Raw genomic sequence first — 18873 nt, 5'->3', positions numbered from 1 at the left:
GACGCTCGCCTTGCACACCATGCTTGCTGTTCAGCTGGGTGTTATCTGCGGCCGTATAATGTACTTTTATTCCGTGTTCCGTATTCCGTTTTCCCTGTTACGTCACGCTTGAGGCACCGCCCACGGCGGAAGCCGCGACGTTTTTCGAATTTGGCCAATAAAAAGCGCTCGTAGCCGCCCATAGCTTGTTGAGCAAGACAAGTGCGGCAGTTGGCGTTTTTTACGTAGGAATTCTGGGGAAATCCCTAGTATTTTGTAGGTATTTTCGGGGGGAAAATTTAGGGGCTTTAGTGACTTTTTGGCTGAGGGCGGCAAAGGGGCCGTATAACTCTTTTATTTCGTCCGCGAGCGTGTGACAAAAGAACAATTGTACGTAAATGAAAATAAATTTGTTTTATGAGCTTCTGGTGCTAAGGTTAATGAAGCGTATTGCGAAGTAAACGCAAAACAAACGTATTTTGAGAGTCGTAGCCACATGGGTGTTGCTTTTGCATCCAATCCAAGTCGCTTAAGGCAGCCGTTGCGAGAAAAACAGCTGATCGTCTCTGCGAGCCGTGTTTTCTGTTCTGTCACCTATAATGCTGCGAAAAGAATGTGATCGCGACTACCGGGGAGTATTTTCGTCGCAGAGGAATATCGGAAGCTGCAAAGAACAAGGAAAACATGGAATTCTAGCCGCAAGGTGAGTAAACAATGCTGTTACCGCGTTATGTTTACTTTGCTTTGGTTCTTACAGGTAGCGAAAAAAAAAATCGTTATGAACTGGGGAAGCCTGTATTTCTATCGTCTGATATCTAGTAAGCTTCACCTTTTGTTTCGTGAACGATAGTGCGTGAGCGAGCGTAGTTACAGCGTACATGGACGTGCACATTCAGTTTTTTCCCCTGTGCATTTTACGTACATTTCTGATGAATCGAACTTGCACAGAAGAAACTTGTTGCGTAAAACATTTGTGTTAACATGCACACCACGGTGTTTCATTTGTGATGATATAACGAATAGATTTGATAAGTATAATTGTTGTAGCCTGCAAAGAACTGTATGATATATGCTGCATTGGTTTACCGCGTTGCGGCGAGAACTCTGAAAAAAAAAAAGGGGGGGGGGGACTTACGGAGCCACCTCTCAGGCTGTTCCAGGAGCGGCGGGCCTGTTTTTGGTGTGTGTGTGGCTAGAAGTGCTACGAGTGTTTCGCCAAGTTCCGAGGTTTTTTTGCCACGTAAAGGAGGCTCAAGTGTGAAGACTTAACGATGCTACATTGGAGTGCTTGTACCGAGGTTAAGAAGAAGCGGAGTCAATTCAAGGTCCCATTTTCATGGAACAAAAATAAGTGAAACCAACACTTCAAATCTATTTGAGTTCTTGTGGTTGGGCCCTGGTTTAAACGTATAACAAAAAACGGTTGGATTTTTTCTCCAGCTTAATGACAAAGGCCTTGTCATCGCTGACTATCCGAATCAAACCGACGGAGCATTAGTTTGGTATCCTGTGTGTTCTTGCATTAAGTGGCCTGTAATACATTGTGAATTTCTCTAGCTGCAGCATCCCGAGCTGGTCGATGGAGTGAGGGGCATGCGTTCGGCTACCCAATGCATCGCAGGCACCCTCTAACATCTCCTGGCTGCCATTGGGCCTGGAGTTCCCCAGTCTTCACTGCTGCTGTAGCCACCTTGTCGGCCATGAATATTAAGACTTTATTTCCGTTTAAACATGTCTTCATTTTTGTGTTCTTTGTTTCATGTTTCTTTACTTGCGTGTCATCTTTTTGGTGTGACAAGTGTAGTGCATAAGTGTTTTTAAATCGATACTCCACTTTCTTGTGGTAGTGTGAGCACGTCTTCACAAGTTGCTTTGACATGTGATCGTCAGCCTTCTGAAATGATGCACACAACACATATCATGTGGCGTCATTTCATACGGCAAGCCTGTAACCATAGCCTTTCCCTCCAGTGAAACTCACAGTGCAAGATTTTGTGGCAGTGCTTGCTCTTCATAAGTTTTTTGACATGTGCTAGTGAGCTATCTGAAATGAATTGAAGACCATGCTTGACTGTACACCAAAAGACTGTAGTTTCATGATGTCACTTGAAGTTGAAATGTATTGTATACAAGTTGCACTAAAGGATGATATGCCTGTTTGTCACATACAGGAGGTGCTTTTACACTGAGCAAAATAATCACACAGGCTACTATCTGTGTCCTTTTTGAAACTGCAGTTGACTTTTGCGTGGGTCACAGCTATCAATCCTTTTGCAAAGTTATGTCCTCGAAAACCAAACATATACTTTTTTTGCAAACAAATTAGGCCAGTTACATTGCAACATGCATTTTACATTTATGTAATGTTGACGCTATATCTGTAAGAAAAAACTTTGCTATTGCCTATTCAGGAAAGCATCCCGTCAATTGCACAGGCGTGTTTTGCACACTGTATACATTGGTTTGTCTTGCTACTTCATGTAATACCATTGTTATGCAACTGGCCTTTGTTATAAACATTGACAAACCACCATGTTGTGAGGGGTACTATACTACTCTGTAATATATCTGAAATGCATAGCTGTGCACACAATTGCCCACGTACATTGTGATTCGTATACTGTGCACATTTCATGTGTCCTTTTTTTTTTCATGCGGTATGATGGGACGCAGCAATAAGCAGAGACAACATGTGCCGAACTTAAACCAAAATTTGAGGTGCGCAGGCATTGGTTACAGTATTGGTCCCTGCCACACGCGACCACAAAGGTGCTCCTTTAAACGCATATAACGCTTTTAGCAATGTGATATGTCCATAGTAGAAAGGCATGCTGATGTTATCTATATTTGCAATATAGTAGTCATTAATTACCCATGCGGTACGATGTCACACTGTGCTTCCTTCAGCACGATGTTTCTTGTAACTTGTGCATGTAATAAATGTCAGTAATTCTTTAAAAACATGACACTACAGTTTCACAATGTACGTTTATTTACAGAAAGTATGTGCCGTCTTTGCATTGGTGTGAACACGAATAAATTCTTTTTTTTTTACAAGCTTCTGTCTTGAAGAGACTGCTTACATATTCTTTCACATTACTTCTTCATTCACAAATGAGCACACTTCTGAATGAGAAAAAGGTACTTGAAATGCCAGACGATCTGTTTCAGCATCAGTTGGCCCTTTCAAAAGGAACAGTGTGGTGGATGTGCAACAAATGAGCACAGTGCCCGCAAGTTGTGCGTGAAGTAAAAGGCAAGCCCTGAGTTGTTATACACGAAGTGAGGAGACAAAGACTTGGTGTGCACTCCCAGTCATAGAGCAGATAACGGTCACAGTGTTCGTGATTAGAAGATGGTCAGCAGTAACAAAAACAATAACAAACCCTTGCTTTCCAGAGAATTGGCTATAGCACTCGGCTGCCGAGTACAGTGCGTTATATTGACAGTTGCTAAATGAAAAGTTCCTATCTACGGCCATATAAAAATGACCCAGTCACGTGTAGTCAAGTTCTGCGAAAGACCTCGTCATACAGCATATGATGAAACCCAGCAGCGATTTATTATTACCAGGAAATTTAACTTCGAAACGTTTTCTTCTACTTGTTAGGTAACATCTTAGCAGGTAAGAAGTCGTGCTGCTGAACTTCATTCAGCACATGGGTCAGTTCCTGCTGACAGCGAACACATCTCCATGAGGGTAACATGCAGGATCACTGCTGTACTTGCATTGAGATTCACGTTAAAGAGCCACAGGTGGTCAAGATAAATTCAGTCCTCCACTGCAGTGTGGCTCACACTTGTATCATGGTTTTGGCACGGAAAACCACATATATTATTGTTACTTCTTAGGCACATGTTTCTCACTGAAATGACACTTGCCTAGTGCTGTTGTCAGTGGTGCAGTTAGCCAAATAGCGGATTACCACTGCGGACAGCTTGTCCAGGAATACATGAGGAGCGTGATGACCTTCCTTGTCTAAGCAGTGGTTCGGGGTCATCCCTGACAACACTGCCATGCTCACTATTGGAATCATCGCTTGCTGAAATCATGAACATTTCTGTCACCTTCTGCAATGTAAAGGCAAGTGCAACACTGCACATGCTGCAGCAATGTGAGATGCACATTCTGATTCTTAATGGAGGGTACAACTGCACTGCTGAACGCAGCGGAAGCAGCTTTTCAAACGCCCAGCACAACGCTTCATTACAGACTGCATTGCAGCATGTGCGGTGTAGCACTTGCCTTTTTAACACCGTTTCTGAGAGGACAGCCTCGGAGAGGTGTCAGGAGCCATGGTCCTGGTTTGTAGCCTCTGTCACCTGCACAAATACAAGTGGTGTGTTGTAAATACTGCTTCAATGTAAGAGATCCACAAGGCTGAGCCACACAAAGAGAGCAATGATAGCATCATCTACATGATCTAATGCTATACACCTCACCAGTCTGACTTACCCGTACTACGCGAAGCATGACTACTACAAATGGGCTGTCATGACAATGTGAGTCATTTGTCGATATTATGGAGCGGATAACCAATAGCTGCAAGATGACACATATGCAGTGAGCGACATCCTGTCAGTTGTCACAGTTACCAAGTATCTGGAGCTAATCAAACAGGGCATTAACCATAGCGCGAGCAAATATTCTGTTAGCTCAAACTGTGAATATCCCAACTTTTTGTTCTGCTCACCTAGAAGCCAGAAGGTACGGCCGCGGCAATCCGGGCCCCTTCGATGCGCTCACGCAGCCGCGTTGTCCGCCAGACGTGGGCGTCGTAGTCTGATCCCAGACTCAGTGGTTCACGGCAGGATTCCGATGTCTGCGTCGCAGATCTGACGAAAGCATGAACCACTGTGAGCCACATTTCGCTACGCGGACATGCGCTCGATAGGATGGGAAGACCGATACTTACTAGCATGACGATGTGGGCATAATGTCCTTTGCGGGGATAAAATGCCGCCTTGTGATGGTCACCCTTCGGTGCAATGATGACGGCAACGCATCCGATGACGCCGGCAGCCGTAGGAAACATTCAAGGCCGCCTTTTCATCCGGCGTCCACGGGAAGTGAACCCACTTGTTACGGATCCCGGCGTGCACGATTACCTCCGCCACAACATCGCACACAGTCTGCTCACCGCAGCTTGCATGTATCCTCGCTTCCAAACGAGGCTTGAAAGCTGCCACTCGCGAAAAACCGAAGGCCGCACAACACCCACAGGCTGCACCGACAGCGAAGTCGGTCGCGCCGTCGCGCGCCTTCCTCGGCCATTTCGTCGCACAACCGCCGCACCTTCCTTTCTTCGGGCGAAAGTGACGGCGAACTCTTTCATCGACTGGCATGTCGAACGCGTCGTCGGGCGCTCACGGCGCCCACGGTGCTGCCGAGCCGCCGAGCGATCGCCGCCAACACGAAAAAGCTCGCCGGCACCGCCATGTTTGCTATTCCGTCGAAACGGGGCCACTCGCAGATTGTTCCGCGCTTGGACGGAACCGATTCCGTATATTTTAGCATAATGAGCGCGTACTCGTCATTTTGACGTCAACAAAATTTGGGCTTCCGACACGTCACTTGAGTGACAGGTGAAACGACCAATCACGGGGCGCTAATGGCGGCCAAAACGGAATACGGAACACGGAACAGCGGTTCGTTATACGGCCGCTGTAATAGAAGTGGTGTGTGTACGGTAAGTGGAAGTTGTGCGTGAAGTATTTGTCTCAGTTCGGAACGCCAGCAGCCGAACGCACGGGCGAATCGGCGTGCGGTAGGTAAGGTGCATTTTATTTTGCGAATACATTGTCATTTCCTAACAGATACATAGAAAACAGGCCATCAAAAATGATTGACGTCACTGCTCAGTTGTTTCATTTCCTATTTTTTGTCTCCTTAATATTTCCAACGTTACAGTGCATTTGCAAATATTTTGCTGTGTTCCGACAAAGTTTTTTTTTTGGCGTTGCCAGCGCGTAAACAGCTAGGTTTCGGTTGCTGCACTGCTTTTAATTTCAACTTTTTTTTTTTCGTAATGCACTCTTGTTAAAACTTCCTCGGCGCAGTGCTTTATCTTATTTTGATCAGAAATAGCACATCCCGAAAATTTTTAACGCGCATGCTACTGCAACACAGTATGTGTATACGAGCTAGGGCTCGCATGAAATCGATTCCCTCAATGCGTGGGACGATAAGCCGTTTTTTTTTTCTTTTTTGCTGTGACCATTTCTCACCCACTAAACAGTATTGTAAGGGCGCGCTCGGCGCAATGCAGCATTAGCAACATTAAAAAAAAAATAAAATACGCTGAATAACATTGCCTTATATCAAGTTTATCAACAGAGTTCCACGCTTCAGTTTTGCGCAGTCGCAAATGATCACGCGACAACAATTGCCTTCAAGGTATACAGGAAACAGTTATTATTTTAATAAGTCTTCGATTTCGCTCTCATGCGTGACACATAACTCGAAATGCACGCACAATCTGTTCAACAGATCGAGATATAAACAGCCGAGCAAATAGAAAGGTATGGATGATGCGAGTATGTAGTTTTCAATATCGCTGAACATAGCGAACCGTAAAGGTGAAGTATCCTGTTGCATGACATCTTTTCCAGCAAGGTTTGTGTAGTTCACTGCAGAAAGGAGTGTTCTTCGAGGGGTGCGAATTCATTCCGCGGCCAACTATGCAGCCACGTACGACGCTCTTTGAGGTTAATGTTTTCCACACGGAATTAAAAAAATATACGAAATTCCCGGAGTAGCTCAGCAACGTTCGGTTACTGGTGAGCTACTCTGTCATCTGCATGACGCCTTTAAAAAAGCGACGAAGTACTTCTAGGGACCGTGGTACTGCTAAATGTCCGGCCGCGCTCTGTATTCAACGCGCCTGCACCCAAAGCGCTTGGAAGGGATATGGCGGCGAGAGGTCTCGTGATGCGAGTAAGCCAATCGCGTCGGCGGCGGCGCGCGGAAAACAGATGCGATACTCTGAAATTTTTCTAGTGACTCTAGGACGCGTGGGCTTTCTCCGCGGCGGAAACCGCGTCAAAGCGGCGAGCGTCTGCTACGCGCGTGATATTTTGGCCGCTATTAGCTAAAATTGCGGAGATTTGGACAATATTTAATACTGCGTCACTGTAACATAATACTGCAGCGACTCATCACACAGAGAACGCGTTTGTTAATTTGTGTGTTGTGAAACGGGGATTTTGTATATATCCTTTCAGCTGGTTTGTCACCGCATTGGTCCACGTACACTTCCGTGGCTGTTTGAGGAACGCATCCTGCGCGCACTTCATCGTGAGAAAAGGCGCTTAACTTACTTTCGTGTGGAATTACCAACGTAAACTTGCTGCAGGAGAGAATAAACTGGAGATAACCAGGAGAACGTAGCAACTAGCTCATGCATGCTAACGCATTTGCACCCTTCATATCCTATCTTTTATTTCGTGCATTCTATTTGTTTTGCAAGGCTGCCTCCGGCGCTCTGCTGTTTCAAGCCATTTCATGCGAAGCCGAATGTGCCAGTCGGCGTGGCCGCGGTACCAAAAGTAAAAAATTACTCGCGTAACTCGCGTCTCGTTCACATGGTATACATGAAAATTGGTACGGAGGAGCACGAATGTACGTATGCCCAACACGACCGATAGGTCATGGCATCAACCTGACATGCATGCCGTTTGCGTAACGACTAACAATAATAATATGGTATGTGGCGCGCAAACTCGCTTTCTGTAGCCGGAAATAATTCTGACGATGTGCATGTCTTACGAGTTGTTTCCGTCAGGTTACAAAAAACGCGCTGGTCACCGATATCGATGTCAACATGTAAGATTTCCCATACATTTTAATGAACTGACCGCATAAGTAAAATGTATGCGAAAAAATTATGAGATGACTCGAAGACGAAAGCCATCTTTTTCGTCAGTAGATACATTGAACCTCCCTCGCTCCTCTACGAAAGCTTTCTGCACATAACGTGGTTTCGGACTGCCGACAGGATCGAAGGCATTACAAGCTTTCTGCACCTCACCTGCTCTTACATCGCCTCCGTGATCACCCCCGATCACGGAGGCAATGCAAAGCGACCATGTCACGTGGTGGCGTCATCATATGACGTCATAGTGACGTCACAAGTTCTGTCGACGTCATCGCGTGATGATATTGTGCATCAGTCGTGTTGGCTACGCGCGATACTGACGGTCAATTTTCGTGTTTGATGAGGCATCTAAGGCTTTAAAAAAAGACAAACCAAAGAAAATGAAACGATAACAGTGCAACATCGTGTATGCCGCACTTCATGTTACGAGCGATCGCCCAAAAACAAACGTGATTCTCAGTTCAGAGCAGCTGATTGCACGCGTCTGCGAGACAAAAGAGGCTTGCTTTACCCGTCTGGCCATCTCTTTATATTTATTCAAGAGATGAGCAGACTCGCTATTTAAGTACTCCGGAGCTTCAGCACGAAATTGTCGTGGACGCTATGAGGCCATCAGAAAAAAGCAAATTGCGGTCGGGTGCCCTGTTGGCGCACTCAACTGCCGCTGAAACAATTGTATTTTATGTAGCTATCCGTCCACATCTTTTTGTAAAGTCTCTGAAGCGGGCGAACGCTAACCTCCGAGAACCGTGAAAACATCTGAAGTTGAGAATGAGTTGTTTGAAACTGTTTTCATTTCGTATGGTGAAGGCTTGGAGCAATGCATGCATGCATCTCGCGCGAACGTTCTATACTAACGTTCAGCGATCCAATGCATATATATATATATATATATATATATATATATATATATATATATATATATATATATAATCTCATTTTGCATTTTTCAGTCTAGGTACATAAGGGATCTCTGCATTTGAACCATTTTCTGAGGTGATTGAGATATTACACTTCTATTTGTCAATTTCTTACCGTATTTTCGGTTCAGGCAGCTTCTACAGCAAGAATGGGGGCATTTGTAACTTTGTGTAATGATATCTGGATATTTGTAAAGCATTTTCTATATTACGCCTTTTATGCAAAAACTTGTGGAATAAGGTTAGTTTACCTGGCATTGCTTTTCTTTCAAATGTTTGCGCACGGTGAGCCTTGTTGTACGCTACCTCAGAAGCAAAAATAAGCCAACAGCATTGCGGTTATATGGCCGTCTCTACTCTTTTTTTTTTCTTTTTTTTTGTTTCTCTTGCGTCTTCCCGGTGTGCTCCATCCATAATAAAGAGCTAGTGGAGGCTAATGAAGTGTCGAATAAAGCGGTGTGCATATGGCTAGCAAACCAGTGGCGACCATGAGGAAAAAGCTCGTAGTGTGAAGCGGTCACTGCGCGCAAGTATTTCAGCTGACTGCGCGTGCAATTTATTGTTTTTATTACTCTTAATTCGTGCATGCGCGATGCTATTGCCCGATTACTCGTGCGAATAACGTTTTTTTTTGTTCTTTTCTTGTGCGTGTCCGTTTTGCACGTTTTTACACACGCACCAACGTTCTCGAACTTTGTGACCGGAACTAGACCACGCTGATGCCGCTTGACACATGATTTTTTGCGTTCTGTTGTTGCCCCAGCACTAACACAACGCTTAAACATGGATAAGCTCCATTCCGCACCGCATTATAAAAGTTAAGCAGACTTCAAGTGCACTGTGTGGAACCGCGGCGCGAAAAACTACAGCGCGTAGCAGACGCCCCTCGCTTTCCGCGCGCTTCCCGAGCGCGCAAAGCCCACGGGTCCGGCGCAGCAGCGGCGCGGCGCGGGAGTTCACGGCAAAAGGCCCACGCGGGAGCCGGCGCTTTGGACACTCCTCCTAGAGCACTGCACGGGCCCGGGCCGGCCCGAAAGCCCGGGCCCGGCCCGGCCCGCGGGCCGGGCCGGGCCGGGTAAGGGGTTCTTGGATCGGGCCCGGGCCGGGCTCGGGCCCTTTGTCTTCGGGCTCGGGTCGGGCTCGGGCCTGAGCCAGGCCCGTATTAGGCCCGGGTCTCATACGTATAGGTATAATTGCGTGTGTACGTTGCGTGGCTTTGTTTTTGTTGTTTTGTGGGGTTTAACTTCCCGAAGCGACCTAGGCTATATGAGACGCCGTCGTTGAGGGCACCGGGTAATTTAACTTTCAGCCCTGAAATTTTTTTAACGGGTAGATAATTTTTTTCTTGTTGAGATTGCTTTTTTATTACCTCAAGATCACGAAAATAATCTTTCCTGAGCATCCCATCAGTGTATGAGAAAAATAGCGCCATGTCCTATATATAGGACACCAGGGCTTAGTGGTTGTGAAAGGAAATATGGGGATATTTCGATATTGCTATTTATTTTACTCTCTTTACATCTAAACTGGTTGTGAAGCTAGCATGCCAGCAACCATATATTAGTTACTGCGTTTCAAAGGTCCAAAAGCAAGTTTTTGCACTCGTGACACAATGCTCTTCAATGCACTTGAATGGCCATTATCTAATTATTGGATGCCTTGTAAGATCTAACATCATAATAGGTTGCCGAATCCTCGTTTGGTGTGCCGCAGTTATTGTCGCCCGTGCCTGCATGGGCAAGCAGATGGAACTGCACTTCATCCTCGTTATCTTCAAGCCCTCTCATGCATCATTCATACACTGCAGCAAATGTATTCACATCAGTTATGTACAATCTCGCCGTTCGGACCCCCTTGCAAATTAGCAAGAAATGCAGGCGTATTTCCCAAGGAGAATAACAAGAAATTGGAAGCAGACACAAGCGCTACGGCTCCGGGTCATCATGCAATGCTTTCAAAGATCTCACATCCACTAAGCCCTGGTGTCCTATATTTAGGACATGAAGATTTTTCGTTGCAGCGGCCTAAGCGGAAATGTTAGGGAAATCCCCCTTTGTAAATAAGCCGTCAAATACTTTAGAAACAACAGAGAAAATTACGATAGCTACAGAAAAAATTGTTATTCAGTAAAATGTCATCAAATATTTGGTTGCGGCGTTTGTCGTCTTTTTCACCTTCCGCCGTCTTGTTTTCAACATTGCAGACTTCCGAGGAAGACGATAATGGAAAATATACTCACTATGTTTGCACAGGTGCATTGGGAATGCCACAAACACATTTCTGAATTTTTTAGTAATTTATGTCACAATTTATAGCAATTTTTCTTCGTGTCCTTTTTATAGGACGCCAGGGCCGAAAGGGTTAAACCACCTGGAGTGCATTGGCGTGCATAGAAATTGCACAGTACAAGACGTCTACAATTTTGCTCCATCGGTATGCTACATGGGATTTCAAAAAACGCCTAATATAAGTTTCCGCCATTATAGTGAGTGAAAGACGTTCTTGGGTACCGTGTAAGGAAAAGAACGGTAAACTGCCTAGATTACTGTGTATAAGATGTGCGCGTTGGTATCTAGGGAAACATTTCGAGTATGCAGCTACGCTCGCATGCCCGTAGACTGGCCAAGGCGACTTGCGAGTCATTAATATCTCAGGAGCTGTTTTTCGTGCATTTTAAGTGCAAGATGCGGAGCGACTCTTATCCCAGGGCAAACGCCGTTGTTGATTCTCCCATTACTAGTGGTGATGCGCCAGACCATAGAGACACTCGTTTCCCCGAGTGGCGGTGACGGGGGCGGTGACTCGGGGAAGAAGGGTGGGACAAAGAACCTTATTGTTTTGAACACGAAAACGTATAGTGTAGGTTGGGTGCAGTTGCCTGCCGAGGAGTCAACACGACAGCTTTAATTTATGTAACGCTGCCCAGCCTGGCGTATTCCTCCCAGAAGCAGATAGAGCACGTTTTTTTCCCCATTGCATAGTGCAATAGATGAGGTTTGCAGGAGACTTGCTACTTTTACTGAACAGCCCTAGCTCGTATGCAGTTGATGTAGACTCAATTTAAAAATGTCTGCCATGCTTTTTTCTCCACTTTATGCAGGTATTATATTTTGTAGTTGTTCTTTGAAATGCAAAAATGAGATTGCGTGGTTAGCACTGCGTGCGTACATGAAAGAGCCAGCTATGACTCCAATTATATTTTATATTGCCCTGCAATCATTTCGCAAAAGTGTTACGCGCGTAATTCACCGAAAGTATACACAGTACCGGTGAAAGTTGTGACACTGAAAGAAGTTCCTAAAACAATCTAGAAAATATCTTGTGTGCGGCAGGTATCTTCACAATAACCGAAGGCTGGACAGTGCCTCCTTTATGCTCAAGGCATAACTAGCTGAAACGGGCCGGGCCGGGCCGGGCCGGGCCCAAACCTTTCGGGCCCGGGCCGGGTACGGGCCACATTTAGGAACACCGGGCCGGGCTCGGGCGGGCCGGAGCATGGTGTTTTCGGGCCGGGCCGGGCCCGGGCCGGAAAAATCGGCCCGTGCAGTGCTCTAAGTCTCCTCCTCATGCAGCATGCTCCCCCTATTCTAGGCCACTCTAACTCTATTAAAGTGAGCTAGAATAGGGTAGTGGGCTCACTCGCCGGCCGGCGCTATGCATTGCGGTGACGCCGCCAATGTCACAAAAACGTGCTTCGGCGCGCCTCCGCGGCGCGGCGCCACCGTCGCATCAAATGTAGTGAGCGTTGGCGCTGGGGCAGTTGCTGGCTGTTTGGAGTGGCGGTCGGTGCATGCGAGTTTTGTTTTTTTGAGAACTCTTCGCGCTTTGCATCCTCAATCTGCTAGGTTCTTCTGCGAACAGCGATGTGGCCTGACAAGCAGTGACCGTCTCACGAGGTTAAAATGCTTCCGAGGCGGCAAAACCACTGTTTTGCGCCAGGCTGTCGGACAGGTTACGTCCACGTGAAGGGCAGCACGAAACCGTCTTTGTTAGGCGTTCCGAAGGATACAGCCCTGAGGAAGCAATGAGGAAGCCCTGGGAAAGGAATTTGCATCGAGCGGACAAGGCACTGGACGACACATCTGCCGTGTGTCAAATTCATTTTGAGCCGAAGTATGTGCTACGGTACTACGTGCATATATAATCGAAGAGAACGAAGTACGCACACCACGTGGGAAACCTTGCCTACGATAGGACGCTGTGCCTACCATCCTGCCTAACTTGGCGTCGTATTTGACAAAGACAACACGAGAAAGACCGACCCGAAAGAGAAAGCAATCGGGAAGCGTTCAAGGCGAGAAGAAGGTACGTTCTGGTGCCATTGGCGATACTGTTGAAGCAACTGTGCCCAACATATGATGAATAAATGTTCATGTACTTGTGCCCAGTACCCGAGGAGAGTGGCTTCCTGTTTTTCTTATCTGTGGATTTTTACAGTGTTTGCATAGGAATATTCAGTGCAGAAATAGCCAAATTACAGAGCCAAGGTACTGGAGATCTGCAGAAAGAATGAGCAGCTCCAAGTCTTTAAATGCTGTGGAATGTGTAACATTAAGAGCTCGTGGTAAACTCCCGAGTGTTTGTCAAGGTCAGCATCGGCAGTAATTTCACATGCTCGTAAAAGGCGTGCGTGACGAAAGTAGTGCCCAAGAAATGCAAAGAATCCAGTTTACAAATGATAGCCGCAAAACGCGTAGGCTTTGAAAAGTTCGCCATCGCTGCTTATCACTCGTAAGAGAAATTTATATGCATCTCAAATTTGCGCAGCATCCCTTGCATGCATCGAGTTTTGCATGCAGTTTAATCGCGCGTTCGCGCGAGTTACGGCGACAGAGTTTCAGAAAAGAATGTTTTCTGCAGCTTTACTCGCACGAGTACTAACGGTCTTCCGTGTGTTTCATTTAACATCAGATAACTAGCTAACAGCAGAGCTACATACACCATGCTACAGTGTTCTAGATGGTTACCATGCCTTACGCGCGCATGTAGGCCAACGCACCTAGCTTGCGCTAGTTTTCTTTCTTTATTTTTTTATTGTCTCAGCGACATCAGCATCACTGTTTACACTGCCGAAATTCGCGTACATTTCCGTCCAGTGCATATGATAACAGCGCACAAAAAAAGCATGATATCAGTTGCGCACAAACGCCTCCGTCAGGCAGTGGCTTACATTTAAGCCGCTGGTGGCGCCACCACACATGTGACATACCCGGCGTCAAGCAGGGGACCCCAGCAAGCCCACTACCCTCTTCTAGCTCACTTTAACTCTATGTTGGATATTGGCCGCGAGATCGAGCGGAGTCGCCGCCTGGCGGCTACTGGCTGAAGCGCACGTAGTGTGGATTGCTCCCTGCGTCGTCTGCTAGCCAAGTCGTGTTTGCATGAGCGAGTACGTCATGCACGTTCTCAAAGGGCGCTTTGTTCTGTTATGTTAGCGCGATTTTAACTGCTTGTACGTATACCTAACATGGTGTAAAGAAGCAAATGGGCTTGCTCGGCTCATTGTAATAAGATGAGTGAGTGCAACTTTCGAGAGGGCTGTGTGTTGGTGTCGTGCCCTTCGTTCTCAAGAATCATTTCAGTGTTGGTGCCGCTTTCTGGTTCAAGGGCATCCTAAAGTGCGCTTGCCATAGCCCCAGATATGAGGAGCATTAAATAATGTGTGAAGGCAACGTTTTAGCGACTCGTTAGTAAACAAAAACGAGGCTCTAGGCCGTGCACTTTCGCGTTGTTTTTATGTGTATAACTGCGGCACTGTAGTTCATCGGTTATGCGATGAGCTTTAGTAGTGCTTAAGATGTCCTTTTATTATACGGTCGTGGTCCCGCTACAGCGAAATATTTCTATCGAGTGAAGTCTGACACTTTGGTACTCAAACTGTCCCTTAAAAAAACAGACAATAAAATGACACGGCAGTGATAAAACGGAGTTGCCGCGCGCAATTTTAACTTGGGGAAAAATTTACGCAGAACCACCCGTGTGCTTAGATTTATGTACGCTTTGAAGAACCCTGATGTTCAAAATTAATCCCGACGGCGTGCCTTACATTTCTGTCGTATATTTTCCCGCAAAGTATCATCCTTTTTTTATTACATTGTCTTGAGCGTTTGTGTGGCGTTGTTATAAATTGATGGAAGGTAGCGGACATTATTTGTTAAAAAAAAAGACACATTATTCCATAAAATAACCGGACATTGTTGCATCACTGTCATGCATGTAATCAATCGATCAAAGCTCTGTGCTAAACTCTTACCTTTTTTTTCTGTTACTGGAGCAAGAACACGTGCGTACGCGTTGAACGTCTCCGTGGCGCTAAAGCGCTGTCGATCACGTAGCGCTACTGACTAAACTTATCAACTGTCCTACATTTCATGGAGAACTGAACAATAAAAAAAAGTGCGTATTTGCGCAAGCGGTGCTAATTGCACAGGAATGTGGGCTGGTATACAAATGAACAAGAAGTAAACACTTAAGTAGTTCAGTCGTGCTACAGCAGTGCGTAGAACATGCAACACAAGCCCAACATGTACAGAGAAAACAACCGAAAGCGTTATAAAATGCCTAAGCGCAGACTGTCATCCAGGGCGAGCATCCCTTTCATCGACAGACTGCGCTTCTCTCACTAGTAATAATAACATCGGATGATCTTAGTGCATCGATTCAACAATGAAGAGCTTATATATTACCAGTAAGCTGCAATCAACGCATTTTATTCGCCGAGAATCGGCTCAAACCGCTCACAACGAAGCGCCACTGTGTGCATTTGTATACGCGCCACCGAGGGCCTCTCCACACTAACGCGGCGACGGTGCTGCCACCTGTAGGTTGATCTCGCGGCCAATAGCGTGCGTCACGGTGTCAGAGTTGCATGACTCTTGATTTTGTGCATTTCATATTTTTGGTAGTTTCGTTAGGACACTGATCGACACAAAGGGTACATATCGTCACAAATATAAATCTACATGCACAAATGCTATTCGAAACAACCTAATAGGAGATTTTCCTAATTCAGCGCCACCTGTCGGCAGCAACGAGAAGCATTTCTCAGCCGCCATTAGTAGGGCGCGCGCCGTCAGAGCAGTCAGAGGAGTACACGCGCGCGCGCTTCAGATTGAACGCTCGCGTGCGATCCTGTTTGCGCAAATAGTTGCCGTTTCCGATAGAACGGGATCAGCGCAATGCCAGCCCATTGCTGTGTACCGCAGTGCACGCAAAGAGGATTTCGAGACGAGGATGGGTCGAAGGTAAGCAGAAGCGCGCTTGCCCGCGGCTTTGTTTACAATCGGTGCGCGGCTGATGCCTACCTTTTCTTGCAGGTCTCGTTTTTTTCTTTTCCGAAGGATACGGACTGGAGGAAAAGGTGGATTATAGCTATTAAACGTGACGAAGGCCCTTTCTTCACCGTGACGAAGTTCACAAAAGTTTGTTCAAGGCATTTTACTGAAGCAAACTACTTGCCAAACGTCGCCGGAAACCGTCGTTTCTTGAAGCAAGACGCCGTGCCCAGCATCTTCGCGTTTAGTGCTCCGAGGCCTCCACCAAGAAAAAAACCAAGAAATCGAGAACCACTTAACCTCGTCAGCGCTACAGTGCCTTCCGAAGGCGGGCGATCGACTACCGCGGATGTGAGCGACGTAGACATCTGCTCTCCTACATCGGTGACGAGCAGCATCGATGGCGTGGTGTGTGGTTGTGCGTGCTCGCTAAAGATTTCCGACCTCACCGAACAACTCGACGTAATGACGGCGCGTGTCCGTGCGTTAGAGTCGGAAGTAAAGAAAAAAGCCGACGAAGTGGAGCTCATTAAAAGTTCGTTGTACAAAGCAGAGCGAGCGCTCGACATTGCAGCACAAGAGCGTAGCCAGCTGGAGAAGCGCGTGAGCCGAAAGTTTTCCGTTGAGTGCTTTCGGGATAGCCCTGATGACATGATGTTCTATACAGGCCTTCCAGACTACAAAGCTTTCATGGAACTTTTTGAGTTCCTTGACCCAGGAGAAAACTGCGAAAATATTAAGGCATGGTCAAGAAATTATGCTGACTGCCGTACCAATGCAGGAAGGCCTCACCTGCTGCCCGCCAGAGAGCAACTTTTCTTAGTACTTGTAAGGCTTCGCCTCGGACTTTTCGAGAAGGATCTTGCCTACAGGTTTTTAATTTCTCTGCCAACGGTATCCAGGCTGAGTACAACTTGGATCAGCTTTATATACCTACAGATAGGCCAGCTTAATCTTTGGTGGACAAGGGATGAAGTTAATGAAGCCATGCCGCCTGCATTTATTGCACAGGGCTATTCCAGTACAAGAGCTATAATAGACGCCACAGAGATCAGGTGCGAGGTGCCTAGCTCACTTGTGCTCCAGTCGCAAACTTATTCAAATTACAAATCAGCGAACACATTGAAGTCACTGATTGTCATTTCACCTGACGGAACCATCACCTTCTTGTCCAAGTTGTTTGCTGGGTCATTGTCCGACAAGGAGTTGGTTGAAAAAAGTGGATTTTTGAAGCTCGAGTTTGAACCCGGAGACTCAGTCATGGCTGATAAAGGCTTCAAAATAGATGAACTTCTCAGCAAGATAGGTGTCACTTTGAATAGCCCACCATTTTTGCGCAGAGAATGTTTCACTGCAGATGAAATAGCAGAGACCGAAGAGATTGCATCACTAAGGATTCATGTTGAAAGGCGCATACAGCGAATCAAGGCATTCCACATATTTGACAGACCGATACCTTTGACGATTACTCCCATTGTGAATGAAATATGGGGGATTTGTGCGTTCCTTACAAATTTGCAAAACCCACTTATTGCAAGCAGGTAAACTGTACAGTGTGTGATGAGTGGTGCGCGTTTGAATAGTGCGTGTTTAAAGTGAGTCTTTAAAAAGTGCACGGAGCAAAAAGAAAGAAGCTGCAAAGTGCTCGCGCGGTGCTGCATAAACGACGATGACGTTGAAGATGTCAAGTGCAAGGGCGCGAGGCACGAGGAGTCGACGTAAAAGTGACATGATGAAAAAGAAAGCCACGGAACATTTCGAGAGCCACTCACATGTCACCACCGAGGTCCAAAGGTCTCCAATCAGGAGTGGACAAGTGTGCCCAAGGACAAGTGAATCGTGAGCAACAGAAGAGCAAGGGAGTTGGAAGAGGACGTGGCGAGCGGAAGGTTGTCACTGGACCGGGCGCTGAAGATGGGCAGTCGGGTTTCGGACCCGAGCCAAGAAGACTTCAACTGGCTAGGGCCTCCTGCCGTTGCGTTCCCGTGCAAGAGGACCGTAGCCATCCGGTCGTGAACTCCAGCCCAAGGCCTGCGGACTTCGGTGCCGACAGGCAAGCAGCAGCAGTTGGGCTACGGGCCCGAGCTGTGCGTCGAGCGTATGACCATCTCTTCTCTGGTTTCTCAACTGGTCGCCCAACCACCACCGCTCTCTTGTCGTCACCAGTCAGCCTGCGTCAAGCCGTAGCCACCGCATTCCTGTTTGTTAAATGTCGCCAAGCCTCAACGACACGGGTGAGACTCGCCACCGTTATGGCCCACTCCGCCGCGCACGAACTATACTTTGTAGTATATGGTTTTGAACTTCCACTTTGTGTTCTTAGAGTGATTTACCGTGGGCAGTGAATTTTTTATTAAGTGTTTACTTGAGTGTTAGTATTGTAGTTATAGTTTCTAATTAAAAGTTTCCTGTGTGGTGTTAAACGAACGGCTTTGTCCTTCGTAAAGCTCTCGGAGGCACAACCACCGAGAGGTAATCAAAAGCATAAAAAAAGAACCTGCATCACACTGTGTCAGTAACAGTTATTTTACATGCAAATTTGTACAAGCTGTCCAAATTATTCAGACATACAAAGCAATTGCTTGAGACATGTAGTCCATGAACATAAGGCAGAACAAGAAAAATGGTGGATTTTTTAATAAATTTATTCTGTTAAATGATATGTCGCCCTTGTAAAAATTTCATCAGAAAAATAGACACATTATCGGACATTCAAATGCAAAGTCTCACTGCATTGTAGATGTTGACACAACCAAAATGCACTAACGTACCATAAGAGTTCAACAAGTTCACACAGCAGACATTGGACACTTGCAAATTATC

At 46.4% G+C, this 18873-nt stretch overlaps 1 long non-coding RNA gene across 1 annotated transcript; it reads right to left on the bottom strand.

Annotated features, from left to right (window-relative positions):
* Positions 1 to 2968: 2968 nt before the first annotated feature.
* Positions 2969 to 5402, bottom strand: LOC119374074 (uncharacterized). The gene is made up of 3 exons (XR_005180082.2): positions 4896 to 5402; positions 4674 to 4815; positions 2969 to 4302 (listed from the first exon to the last, which is right to left on the bottom strand). It is a non-coding gene; the product is annotated as an uncharacterized LOC119374074 (long non-coding RNA).
* Positions 5403 to 18873: the final 13471 nt, after the last annotated feature.

This window comes from Rhipicephalus sanguineus, chromosome 11 (assembly GCF_013339695.2).
Source record: "Rhipicephalus sanguineus isolate Rsan-2018 chromosome 11, BIME_Rsan_1.4, whole genome shotgun sequence".
In the NCBI taxonomy this organism is placed as follows: Eukaryota; Metazoa; Arthropoda; class Arachnida; order Ixodida; family Ixodidae; genus Rhipicephalus; species Rhipicephalus sanguineus.
This window is presented reverse-complemented; position numbering and strand designations above follow the sequence as displayed.